Source organism: Dysidea avara, chromosome 13, assembly GCF_963678975.1.
Source record: "Dysidea avara chromosome 13, odDysAvar1.4, whole genome shotgun sequence".
Lineage (NCBI taxonomy): Eukaryota > Metazoa > Porifera > Demospongiae > Dictyoceratida > Dysideidae > Dysidea > Dysidea avara.
Window position 1 is genome coordinate 2,599,252 of NC_089284.1, and position 11,886 is coordinate 2,611,137.

The following is an 11,886-nucleotide window of genomic DNA, read 5'->3' on the forward strand; positions in this document are numbered from 1 at the left end:
ATTTCTACAGGATTTGTTTGTACTGTAGCTGAACTCTCTACATGGTGGTTTCTTTGTAGCTGAACTCTCTACAAGGTGACTTCTTCTAGCTGAACTCTCTACAAGGTGATCTTTTTGTAGATGATCTCTCTACAGAGTGATTTGTTTGCAGCTGACCTATCTACATGATGGTTTCTTTGTAGCTGAATGCTCTACAAGGTAACTTCTTCTAGCTGATCTCTCTACAGGGTGAACTGTTTGCAACCGAACTCTCTGCAGGGTGATTTAAACGCTCTACAGGGTGATTTCTTTGCAGCTGAACTTTCTACATGATGGATTATTTGCAACTGAACTCTCTACAAGGTAACTTCTTCTAGCTGATCTTTCTACAGGGCGGTTTGTTTGTAGCTGAATTCTCTACAGGGTGATTTATTTGCAGCTGAACTCTCTATAGAGTGAATTCTTCTAGCTGAACTCTCTACAGGGTGATCTTTTCGTAGCTGAACTCTCTACAGGGTGATTTGTTTGCAGCTGAACTCTCTACATGCATGGTGCATAGTTTCTTTGTAACTGAACTCTCTACAAGGTGGCTTCTTCTAGCTGATCTCTCTACAGGGTGATTTGTTTCTAGGTGAACTCTCTACGGTGACATGCCTGTAGCTGAATTGTCTATCAGATTAACTGGTTGTAGCTGAATTCCCTACAGAATAACTTGCAATGTAATATAATTCTTTGATGGAGTAAGTTATAAACGTAGCAGAATGCTCTATTAGGGTGACTGTTCTATTAGAGTATCTCGATCTCTCATTTGCAACACGTAGTTGGCTTTCGAATCATGACTCAGTGGTTTATAATCCGATTCTTCTGTACTACTGCAAGGACTTTCTATGATGATTATTCCAGCTACATACCGATTTTCAGCTCATTGCTCTAAGCGGTTTGCCTGGTAGGCGTGAAAACTAAGTTTTTTTATTCATAAAAATCGATTGCGTAATTGTGACACAGGTTGGGTTTTGTGTCATATCTCCATGATCTTTATCTCGATTCTCTTCAAACCACAAAAAGGCACTCCTACGATGGTTACTCCATCTACATAGCAATTTGCAACTTATTCCTTCAAGGGGTTTACCCTGTGGGCGTTACAGACCTTCGACCTTATTTTACGCGAATAATTGATCATAACTCGGTGAATGTCCATCGGATTCCTACCAAAGTTGGTACTGAGATCCGCCTTAATGAGCCCTTCAAGTGTGCCAAATTTCAGCCCGATTGGAGTACGCATTCGTGTTTTATGGCGGATTTTGCGAAGTGTGCGAAATGAAGTAGAAGAAAAAAACGAAGAAATTAAAACGAAATTTTGTTCGCTCGTATCTCGGAAATGGCTGGACCGATTTTCTTTAAATTTGGTATGTAGACTCCCATAACTGGTCGGCACGTCTGTAGCAAATTTGGTTCCAATCGGATATGGGACCACAGAGCTACATAGGTGTGAAAATTGCGTTTTCTTTCTTCCTGTTAATATACTCACGGTGTGGCGCGCCGGCTTCTTGGGCCGCACGACACACTTGATATATATATAAACCAAATTTTTAAAGAAGGCCTTGGTTCTATATACAATTTGGTTGCAGTGCATGCAGCAATGATCCACTCCCATTTGGCTACCAGAATGTTTTAAAGTTTATCAAATTGCATAATATCAAAAAAGGAGTTTGTTACTTTTTCATTTGATGTATACCCGGTATGTAACATGCACTGTTATGTGAAGTGAAAATCTATACCAATTGAAATAAATTAACTACACTGGCAGAGTGAGCGTTTTCACTACAATTGGTAGCAGTTTGTCAGTATGTTTGCACCAGTTTTTTATGTTCTTTGACACCATGCACCATATTTCCCCGTGATGAGGTTCTGCCTTGATACAACTCTTTAACACAGCTTCTTGTTGCTGCTTTGTTCCATGTTGTAGTTCAAACTGATACATGTATGCCCAAGCATCACCAAAATCTGGATCACTCTTCACAGCTCTTGCCAACCATTCCCTTGCTTTATTCACTTTGTATTCTGACCAAAATAATTTTGCCACTGCAAGAAGCAAATATGGGTCATGCTTACATTTCTTGAGAGCATCAACACTTTTGGACTTGCGCTGTGGTCGTGGAGCAAGAAAGATGGCCTCTGTCCAGAGAATACCAGAGTTGGGACATTCCTGCATAGCCCTAGCCATCAGTGTCAGAGCTATACTATGGTTTCCTCCTCGTGCTTCAACCCTAATGGCCTCCAGCCAAAGTTCAGGACACTGGGGATTTCTCAAACGAGCTTTCTCCAACACTGAACGAGCCTTTGTCAAATGGGCACCTTTTTCTTCTAGTCTTGAGAGCAGGAGACGAAGTGGAATAGACTTGGGGCATTTCTTGATGCCTTGAATATAGACTTCTCTGGCACCATTATCATCCCCCTCCTGCTTGGTAATCTGACCTTTCATCATCCAAAGCTTGGCAAAGTCAGAATATTTGACCAGAGCATCATTAAGTAATGTCTTTGCAATCTCAAGGTTGTTCAGCTGCCATTCCAGTTTGGCTGATTTCATCATCACACGAGATGTACTAGCATTCACTCTAGCTCTCTCCAATAAATGCCTTGCTTTCTCATACTCATTGTTTTCGCTCTCTAACTTGACTGAAGCCAACCAAATCTCTTCACTGCTTGGATTGGCCTTGAAGGCAAGTGCCAATATAAAACGAGCTGAGGGTACATCTCCAGCAAGCCATTTGGACTTGGCTAACATTAGCCATAATATTTCAGCTCTTGAGCAGTGAGTGACAGCTTTAGCTAACAGTGCCTCCAAAGATTCCTTGGTTCCATGACTATGCTCTAAGTAAGCAGCTGTCACCCAGATATTTTCATTGCTAGGATACTTCAGCAAAGCATGAGCATAGATGGCTCGTGCACATTCGTATGCCTCATGATTCACACAACTCTTGGCATCTTCTGTCCACTGGTCAATTTGATCTTCATCATCAATACCATAACCAATAATGACATGAATGATAGCCTGGCAGGTATACATGCTACCACTATGCTCACACCCTTCAGCATCCTTAATCCATTGCTCCCTGTTGATCTCCACCATATTAGCTAACAGGCTAGCCACACCCCTCTCAATGATCTTGGGCACCATCTGATGATTTTCATTGGCCTCCTCTAATTTAGCAGCATGTATCCATATCTGTCGATCAGTGGGAATGTTCTCACGAGCTTTGTTCAGCACACATTGAGCATTGTCATAAGTCTCCAGTTTGGCCAGTGCCAGCCACAGCTCAACACTAAGGGGACAACACTCTACTGCACTACTAAGAAGGGTTCTAGCATCTTCTGGATCCTCTAGTTCAACAAGAGCCTTCCATAGCCTGACCGAGTTGGGGATTTTCTCAAGAGCTTTACGTAAAATTTTCTTCTTTGCAGCAGTCTTAGTTTCTAGCTCGGTGGCTTTAATCCAGATCTTTACAGACTGTGGAATACTTCTCACTGCTTGAGCAATCACTAATTTAGCTTTCTCTGGTGGATGTAGCCTGGCTGCCTCTAGCCACAAATTCTCATTATTAGCACAAAACTCGGTTCCCTTCATAATGATGCACCTGGCTACCTGCAAGTGGCCTGTTATCTCCTCTAGAGTGGCAGCTGCTATCCAGCCTGGTCCATATTTAGGATTGGTTGTGGTAATTGACTTGAATAATAATCGAGCTTTCTTCACATCATTGATGTCACCAGTTTGTGGTTTGGCACTATTCAGAGCAGTGAGGTAACCTTTGGGATCAACCACCGTCTGTCTTAATACTGAATCTGACACCTGATCCAGTTTACTACCCAACATGGAGATTCTTGCCTCTCCAATCTGGTTCAGAGTACTAGTTACAAAACCAGGTGTCATAGTACCTGAGAGTGGTGTCTGAAATCCTCCATATCTCTGTTGTCTAATGTCCAGTGAAGTGTAGGTTGTGGTGGACAGAGCAGCCTGCTTCAAAATGGAGTCCGGTACAGGTGTGTATTGATTTGGTCGCAATGCAGCATTTCTCTGCTTCTTGTTACATACATCCCCCACCTCTGGAATGGCATTCCATTCCTCCTCTGATACTGTAGATAATGTTCGTTTTAGGTCTGAAAATTGCTGTTGTATCTTTGGACATTCCATACGGTACTTCGCTGTTTCTTCTTTCAACTTTATTTCCCTTCTTTCCTTCCTCTTGCTATCCATTCTCTGGTCTATGGAGGTGTAAATTGCATCAGCTTCTTCATCATCTTTCTCATAAGGACCAGATGAAAACAGGTTCTCTTCATAACCATAGAAGTCGTTAAAGCTAGAATCATTCAATTCCTCATTTTCATCAGCATCATCTTCACCATCGTCCTTCTTAAGTTTCTTGTTCGGTACACCATGAGCCTCTCTTGCAGGACCAATATCTGAACTTGTCGTGAATCCTGTGGCGCCTCTTCCAAGACCTGACACGTATCCTGACGGTGCTGGTTGGCCTAGGAAAGACTTTTCCTCCCAATAACCCGCATGGGACAAGGTGCCAGTGGTTGGGGCTGCATGGGAGTTGTTTACACTGACCGGCCTACTGAATCCACTGAAATATCGCGGCCTGCACTTTTACACGTAAACGTGACGATCTAGCTATCTGGCTGCAAAAGGTGCATCATGTGCAATAGTTAACAATTCTGATCCTGATCAGGGGCGGCGGAGAAGGGGGAGCCTAAGCTGTACCCCTGTCAAAAAGATTATGTAGGGGCTTAGCCCCCTTAAAATTATCTATGGTTTTCCGAGAGCCTAGCTCAATAGCATCAATAATTCGAGATACTCTAATAGAGCAGTCACAGTATTCTTCAGAGGAGCAAGGCATAGTATCTCATTAGAAATTTAGTTGGGCAGCTGTTGTCAGCAGGTTGTTTTTTTTTTAGGTCTTCGACTTAGAGTTAGGCCATGGCATCACCAAGCTAGACCCCAACCCCCCCCCCCCTTAAATAAAGGTGTCTCCTCCGCCGCTGATTCTGATGTTTCCAGACACTGGCCTTTTTGTGGGGCGGGTAAAGAAAAGGATCACGTCATTCGCACTAATAAACAGTCAATCCGGAAACTCATAGCTGCGCAGTAGAATCGATCCCGCCCCCCCAACACAAAAGAAAGAAAACGATCTGGCCACGCGAGTCAGTCAAATACTCTAACAGAACAGTCACTACATCGGTAATCACACTATTAAGAATCCTCCACACTTTTTTTGCTTAGTATAATATGAAAACTCTGCAGCACCATCCCATGGGTACATTTAGGAATTTTGCAGATAAAATGCACATGGTTTTTTGTATATGATAATTGGCTCATAACTGAACTACTTATGACTGTCACTGATCCCTACAACTCTTGATCAACGCAGACCATGAAGTACTCCTGGGGGCTGTGACCCCTGCTGTATATGTCTACTACCCTGGTGCCAGTATGCCTGGTGCACCCCTCTTCTTATTGCAAAGGGCAGCCAGACTAGGTGAACTTCCTTACCAAACCCTGGATCTGCCCCTGTAAAGCAATCAGTTTATTTGTTTAATTCCAAAAATGTCTAGTGCAGCCTCAGTTTGAGGATTAATGTACATTTGTAAATATGAACCTGGCTATACATCATTGCTAGCCCTCCCACAACAAACCATATCTTGACTGGATGTCCTGTTGCTCTTGATCAAGGCAGGTACGTATATTTAGAAACACGATTCTTGCTCATGGATTCCAACAGCACTTACCTGACATTTTTATACTCTATGCTGACCTTCTAGGATATCTTACTAGCGTCTGTCCCCCTAGCACCATCCCAACCAATCTTTCCTCTACCCTTTGCATTCCTGACTTGGTGTTGGTTTCCAATAATCCGATCTGTTTGTTCGAACTAACTATCCCCCACCAATACCCAGCAACATCTTTTGGCTGCTAGAACTCGAAAGGAAGATTGGAATAGCTGTTTACAATATGATCTTCAGCCGGCTTTCTGGCTTATCTGTTAAGATTGGTTGTTTAGGCCGCTTTATGCCGGACACAATTGCCTAAGTAGCCAATGCTTGTGAATTGATAAAGAATCCCTATTTGAGCAGGCTGCTCGCATTAATTCTAGAGCCTCCCCAGACTGGGATCTATCAGTTTGCCTAAACTGAACTTTTCTGCATGCCATAATTATTATTGTAATTTAATACTGTAAGTCTTGCCAGGGCTCCTGTACTGTCTACCCAGTGCATGGTACCCCTGAGTCTAGACCACTGTACTTATGTTGTATATTGTCTTAACAAAGCAAGACATCTCTCTCTCTCTCTCTCTCTCTCTCTCTCTCTCTCTCTCTCTCTCTCTCTCTCTCTCTCTCTCTCTCTCTCTCTCTCTCTCTCTCTCTCTCTCTCGATATATGATTGATTATGGGGCTACTAATAAATTGGTAGCGGAAAGTAATAATAATTTCAGTTGGTACTTTAAAAAATTGTAGTGACTGTTGTTGGATTGGGAGTGAGTTCTGCAATCTTATTCATCTAAGGAAAAATGAGTTACTGTACTGATTTGTCCTTGCATATGATGAAATATTTGGTAATGTCCTCTGGTGTTAGAAGTGACAGGGATTAAATCAACAGGAGATATATCAATGAGATTATGAACAATTTTGTAGAGGAGGGATACTGTTCTAGTCTGGGAATATTAAGGTCACTGAGCATGTTGGTTACACTGCTGAAATGTGAGAAGCCAGCTATGATGAATCTGGCAGATTGCCTCTGTAGTCGTTTGAATGTCTCTTTTGGTGTGAGGGGACCAGACAGAGTAAAATTGGTCATATCATAACGTTATAACGAGTTGAGCAGGACTCTCTGTAGGAATGCTTTGACTGACAGAGCCTTGGGTGTGATGTTGGTAATGCGTGTGGAGTACTGTGGACTATGATTGTAGCTCCAAAATATTTAGTGGATGAAATTTCTTTGATAGAGCTAGATATCATTAATGGTGTAGTTGTACATGATGGGATGTTTACAGGTGATTTTCATGAACACACTTTTATCAGGATTAAAACACACAGATCTGGTGCCCCATTGTGATAAGGAGTTGAGATCAATTTGGAGTGATAAACAGTCAGTCAGATGTAGAATACTGGTGTAGCTATAGCTTTATTTTTATAGTTTCCTTGCCATGTCTGTACTGTGCTTTTTGGACATCAATATAGTCACATGAGTCTGAGGTATAGCTAGATGTAATCGTGTGTGTTTGGTTTACTCTCTCATAATCTATAACATATAAAACCTATGGTTATGACCACAGCATGAATGAAAGCACTTATAAAGTGTTTACACTCTCCCACTGTTTACACTACAACATAAGTTTTAAAATGTGACTGTAGTCTGTAAATAAATAACTCAAACTCTTAGCTGACATTGACCAAACACAGTGCTTTAAGCTAACTAACTGTCAGGAGAAAAAAATTAAGATTCAGCTGCAGCTGTGATAGTTACGTGACTGCTGTGTTAGAGTATTTCAATGCTTTATACAGTGAGAGGCAAACAATGAAGTGTTACTGAGTGCTTATACCTTATACCGTATGGACTAAATATTTCAAGGGAGAAAATTTTTGCTGATTTAGATCTCCATTAAAGTCTAATACATTTAGGAAGTGATTGCAAATCAGCAAAATTATAGGTAACAATGCTCAACCTCTAATGGATGGTATCTGTATACATCCTGCTGGAAAGGTATACAGTATAGCTTTTTTTGCTATGATCAATTTTCTAACACAGAAATAATAATATGAAACTTTGAGTGACATTGATTCATTATACTACGTGCAGTGCACATGTAACTATCCGACTAGCCATTCTTCCATACACAGTAAAGAAATAGCTACTAGCTATAAAAGTAATAGTAGGTATTAACAGATTTGTAAAACATAATTAGTACTGTTAACAGTGAATTTTTATTAAATGCCAAATTTTTGGGATCACCTCTGTATGATGTAGCCAGCCAGTGATCTTAATAAAACCATGCACCTTGCATGATTAAAACAATGTCTATGCATGGCTGATCATCTTAGGCTATATATGTAGCACAACTATGTCTACAAAAACAACTTGAACTGCCATCCATGGCCATTTATCAACTCCCTTTCATTCACATATATATACTCACACGCACACACACACACACACACACGCACACACGCACACACGCACACATGCACACACACACACATGCACGCACACACACACACTTGCTCTGTTGTAAGACAATGGCAAGGTCCTGGATCTGAAGAACCAGACCAGACAAGGCACTAATTTAGGTTGAACACAATACTATCATTGCTGGTGATGAGTGAAGTCATTTGTGATAAATTCTGCATGCTAGCTACTCCCATGATTGAAGGAAAGGGAAAAAAAAAGTTTAACACACAGAGATCATCAATTATTGTTGTCCAGTGATATTACCTCTTCAGGAAAACAGATTTTCACCTTTTTCAAGGTTTTTGGGGGTGAATATAGCTAGATCTTTGGGTTAACAATGAAATATCTATCATATATGATAGCTATTACATCAGTTTGGTGAGACTGCCCCTTTGATTAGAAATTAAGTAAGTTAATAGACAAATTTCACAATAAGGCTTTATAGCACATAATAATAATAACTGTTGCCCCTAGCAACCTGAATTTCCCATAATTTTTAGGTGATAACGTCTGAAGTAACTTCTCCAAATTTTGAAACGATAGCATGTATATTTTTATTAATTTACTTAATTATTAACTAGCAAAGCCCACCACAAATCACAAATTGTTTAGCTTATCTATAATGTTCTTAAAGTGTCAAGGTTAATTGTGTCAATGTTATCAATTTTCAAGTTATTCCAATCAATAATTGTTCTTGGTAGAAAAGAATACTTGTATAAATCAATTCTGGATTGCATCTGTGCAAATTTGAGGGGATAATTGGCACAAGTATATGATGCAGGGGTTGGCAGAGGTAAACAACGATTTGGTAGCACCAGTAAGTTTCTCACAATCTTGAATAGTAAGATATGTCTAGCATTCCTTCTCCTACTTTTTAAACTTGGCCAATGGAGGTAATTGAGCATATCTGTAATACTGTGTTGTTGACTGGATCTGTGCCATGGTTTGTTAAGAAGAAACCTTGCAGCTCGGTGTTGGATCATTTCTAATTTGCTGACTGTTGTTTAGTGATAAGGAAACTGGATCCCAGATGGCTGAGCAGTTATATGATTTGTATTGGGGCATTATATAAATTCCTTTTCAGAAAACCAAGAAGACGGTTTGCCTTTCCACAAATATAGTTATCACGAGGTTCCCATGATAGTGTATGATGAAGGCGGATACCAAGATAAGTGTACTCTGATACAATATTCAATGGAATATTAGACATTTTATACATAAAAGTGCTTTTATTGTGGTGGGTTGTAAATTGTAAAATATTGCATTTGGGAATGTTAAATTCCATCAGCCAGTTGTTAGCTCATTGTGTTAGGAAATCTAAGTCATTTTGCAGCATTCTGTGATTGTTGGGTGTAGCTATAGTTTTGTAGAGTAGAATGTCTTCAGCAAATAATCTAATTCCACTCTTGACGTTTGTTGCAATATCATTAATGTAAATTAAAAACAACACAAGACCAAGTACGGAACCTTGTGGAACACCGGATGTAACTTGACATGTAGAAGATCTAGAACCTTCTACTACAACCTGTTGGGTACGACCACGAAGGAAGGACTCTAGCCATTGTACGTAAGACAGTCCTCTTATACCATAGTAATTCAATTTGCAGAGAAGTCTAGAATGAGCTACTCTGTTGAACGTTTTAGAAAAGTCTAATATAGTAGCATCAACTTGCAGGTTCCGTCAATATCTTTTGCAATGTCATTAATAGTAATGACTAGTTGAGTCTCACAGGAATGTTTTGATCTAAATCTGAACTGGTTGTCTGAAAGGATATTCTGGTCCTCCAAATGCTTCATAATTTGACTTACTATGATATGCTCCATTGTTTTACAAACTACTGAGGTGAGTGAGATAGGACGGTAGTTGCCTGGATGAGCTTTGGAACCTTTTTTAAAAATTGGTGTAACATAAGCATGCTTCCATTGTAATGGGACTTCACCAGATTCTAGTGATTGTTTGAAGATATGAGTTAGAATGGGAGATAACTCAGCAGCTGTGACCTCCAGTACGTACGGATGTAAGGAGTCAGGTCTTGGGGATTTGGATGTGTCACAGGTACTTAACAGGTTGTAGACTCCTTGTTCGGTAATCTCAAATGTAGGTAAAGATGGAAATAAGGATGGACCTTTGTCAGGAATGTTACTATTATCTTCAGATGTAAAGACAGACTGAAAGTGTTGATTGAGGGTGTCTGCTTTTTCCACAGGATTGGCTATGATATGACCATTTATAGCATTTATTAATGTACTAATGCCATTGTTTGTGACTTGATGTAGTGCCATAAAGACTTTTTGTTACTGTCTGGTGATGAAGTTATATTAGTCAGGTAGGATTTGTGTTGGTACTTTAGTTTATGATCTACTTCTTCAGTTTTGTAGTGATTTATATTCATTCCAGTTACTATCTTGACAATAACACTTTGCTCTTCTATAAACTCTTTGCTTTTTACGTATGAGTCGTTTTAAAGCAGAAGACAGCCAGGGAAGGTGAATTCTTGTTCTTAATTTCTTGGTAGGAGTATGAGTGTTTATTATTTCTTGTAAATTTTATAAGAAGAAGGACCAATTTTCATCTAAGCTTTGGGGTGATGCTTGATTTATTTCAAAGTAATCATGTGACAAGTCTGATAATTCCTCTCTTATTTTTTTCCCAGTCAGCTAACTTGTAAAGGTAAACAGTTTTGGGATGCTGTTTAATTACACGTTTAGGAATCTTGATGGATACTAAAACAGCATCGTGGTCACTCAAGCCTGGAAGTGCATGGTTCGCATGATATTACAGAATTAGGATTAGTAGTAAAGCATAAGTCTAAGACATTTTGAGCTCTTGTAGGGAAGGTGACTAACTGAGACAGTTGGTAGTTGTGCGATAAGTCAATAAGTTTTTCATGAAAGTGACATGATACATATGAATTTATTAGAGTACTATTTTCCCAGTAAATACCTGGGCAATTAGAGTCACCTCCAAGAATGATTTGAGTGTGAGAGTACTTTTGCTTAATCGTGTCTATGGAAGACTGTAAGTCATCAAGTATTGTATCACTTGAGTGAGGAGGACAGTAAAAGGAGCCAACAATAAAGTCATTGTTCTTGTCAAGATGAATGTAAGCCCACACTATTTCAATAGTTGAATTGTCATTAATTTGGGTACATGGTATAGAGCTCTTTATGGAAATAAACACACCACCACCAGAAGTGTTTCTGTCTTTTCTGTATGTTTGATAATTACTTGGGGAAAACCTCAGAGTTTAATTCAAATGTGATTCTGTCCCTATAATGATGTCAATATTGCATGGGTGGCTAACTAGAAAAACTTCAAGTTGCGGTTCGTTTGTTAGTAACACTACAGAAATTTACAATAGATCATTTGATACATTATTTATAATTGAGTTTGGGTTATTAGTAGAGTTATTAAATACCTGAGAATTTGAGTCAGGATTTGGATTAATTATAGCCGGTGGGAGCAGGGAGTCAGGATCGGGGCGGGGCAAAGGGGGCTCTTGACCCCCCCTCCAAAAATTTTTAGTATACCAAGATCGAGATACTCTAATAGAGCAGTCACTCTAATAAAGCAGTCACAGTATTAGAACAGTGTGTAGTGAGCTATTTAAGGATTTTTATGTACTTTAGGCCAATGAAACTTGATTACCAGTTTCTCGCTCAGATTTTTGAAAATTTGATGCG

General features: G+C 39.8%; 1 pseudogene; it reads right to left on the reverse strand.

The window, feature by feature from the left end:
• Nucleotides 1-1,774: 1,774 nt before the first annotated feature.
• On the reverse strand, nt 1,775-4,246 carry LOC136243500 (pre-mRNA-processing factor 6 pseudogene; annotated as a pseudogene).
• Between the last annotated feature and the right edge of the window lie 7,640 nt (nt 4,247-11,886).